General features: G+C 43.9%; 1 non-coding gene across 1 annotated transcript; it reads right to left on the reverse strand.

The window, feature by feature from the left end:
* Positions 1-2010: 2010 nt before the first annotated feature.
* Positions 2011-2142, reverse strand: LOC137335530 (U6atac minor spliceosomal RNA). Its single transcript, XR_010966453.1, has one exon. It is a non-coding gene; the product is annotated as a U6atac minor spliceosomal RNA (small nuclear RNA).
* Between the last annotated feature and the right edge of the window lie 223 nt (positions 2143-2365).

The following is a 2365-nucleotide window of genomic DNA, read 5'->3' on the forward strand; positions in this document are numbered from 1 at the left end:
TTATACTGTCCCTTACCTCTTTAGTTGTCCATGGCTGTTTTTTTTTGGCAAGTAGAGTTCTTGCCCCTCAGGGGTATAAACGATTCTGTATCACGTTAAATGTTTCTTTGAACATTTCCCACTGATCATCAGTCGTTTTACCCATTAACAGATTTGCCCAGTTTACTGTGGACAGTCTCTGTCTCCTCCCATTGAAGTCGGCCTTACCCAAGTCTGGAATCTTAGCAGCTGACTCACTTTTTTCCCTTTCAAACACTACATTGAACTCGATCATGTTATGATCACTATTGGATAGATGTTCACGCACAGTTAAGCCGTTAACTAAATCTGGTTCATTACTCATTACTAAATCTACTATGGCTTGCCCCCTAGTTGCCTCTAGGACATACTGCTGTAGAAAACTATCCCGAACACACTCAAGAAATTCACTACCTTTCTGACAGTTGCTAGTCTGCTTTCCCCAATCTATGTGAAGGTTAAAGTCCCCCATTAAGACCACTATGCCTTTCTTACACGCTTGTCCAATCTCTGCATTTATACAATCCAGCACTTCAGAGCTGCTGCCAGGGGTCCTATATACAACTCCCACTATAGTCTTCGATCCTTTCCTATTTCTCAATTCAACCCATAAGGTCTCTGTTGGCTGCTTACCTCTCGTTATATCCTCCTTTATCATTGAAGTGATTTCATCTCTAATCATTAAGGCTACTCCTTCCCCTCTTCCATTTTCCCTATCTCTCCTGTAGACCTTGTAACCCGGTATATTTAGTTCCCAATCCTGATCATCCTGCAGCCATGTCTCAGTAATAGCTATCATGTCATATCCTCCAATTTGAATTTGTACCTGTAGTTCATTTAATTTATTCCTTATACTCCGTGCATTTGGAGATAGAACTCTTAGTTGGGCCACACACCCTAGCCTGACCTTCAACTTTGATGCTGGGTTAATCGCTTTACACCTTCTAGTTTTCACTTTATCTGTCGTGCCGAAAGTACACTTTCTTTCTGCTGCTCTACGCTTTTCCCTTTCACTTGTTCTTGAACAACTGTTTGTACTATTTGTATTGTAAATTTCCCCTGACTCTAACATTGACTGTAACGTGAAGTGTAACATTGACTGTAACGTGAAGTGTAACATTGACTGTAACGTGAAGTGTAACATTGACTGTAACGTGAAGTGTAACATGAAGAGTATCGTGCCCCATTTCCCTACATTACGACAGGTTATTTTAGGCTGTCCTGAATGACATCTTCGGACAAGTTGCAGACAAGGGGAGATTTTATGTTTGTTATTTTCGTGGCTGTGATGTGAGTTAATCTGAGCTCTGGCAGAACAAACGATGACCTTCGATAGAACAAAAGAGACAAATGTCCTTGTGGGAGGCCTGTGTACGTTATAAATAGACGCGAGTAAAACAGGCCCACGATCGGCTGCTGCAGGACTCAGTGTTGGACATGCCCTGAGCCCTGTTTTAATGACCATGGATTAAAGCCCTTTGTTTCAATCAGGACAGCACTTGGAGCTTTCCACCTGGTTACAGGAATCGTGGCCAGTGACTCTGATGTGGACAGGCCGAGGCTGGACTGTGGTGGTCTCCACAGTCGGATCGTCTGCCAGTACTCACTGTCAAGAGGTACACGGAAATAAAGGCCACTTGGCATCAATAGAACCTTCCCCTCCCCCCACCCAATACAGAATGGGGGAAGGGAAGAAAATGGAATCGAACTTTTATCAAAGCCTCTTTGTTTTCTGTTTCCTCGATCGGAAGTAGAGGATAGACGAGCAGACAGCACTTCCCGTGAAACTCTTCCTGCTCACAGGTTGATGATGGGGAGATGACCAAATCTCATAGAATCATAGAATGATACAGCACAGGAGGAGGCCATTCGGCCCATCGTGCCTGTGCCGGCTCTTTGAAAGAGCTATCCAATTAATCCCACTCCCCTTTTCCCCACAGACCTGCAAATTTTCACCCTTCAAGTATTTATCCAATTCCCTTTCTCATATTGATGTAATAATAGATGTAGTGAACAGAATCCATCACCTAATCTTCATCTTGCTGTTGCCGGAGTTGTCAGGTCACGAGGTCCATTCCATCCTTATCAAGAGACGTGCTAACCTTCTCTCCTTTCATACAACACCAGCTAAAAATACAACCCAATCAAAGCTTCCTCCAACTGAAAGAGAGTAACTGCAATAATTATCCTGGTTCCTGGGTCGATAGTCAGGTGCAGTGCTGAGGGACTGCTGCATTGTGCGAGGTCATACAATCATAGAATCGTTACAGCACAGAAGGAGGCCATTCAGACCATCGAGCCCGTGCTGGCTCTTTGTAAGAACAATCCAGTTAGTCCCATTCCCCCC

The sequence above is a fragment of the Heptranchias perlo genome, chromosome 19, assembly GCF_035084215.1.
Source record: "Heptranchias perlo isolate sHepPer1 chromosome 19, sHepPer1.hap1, whole genome shotgun sequence".
NCBI lineage: Eukaryota > Metazoa > Chordata > Chondrichthyes > Hexanchiformes > Hexanchidae > Heptranchias > Heptranchias perlo.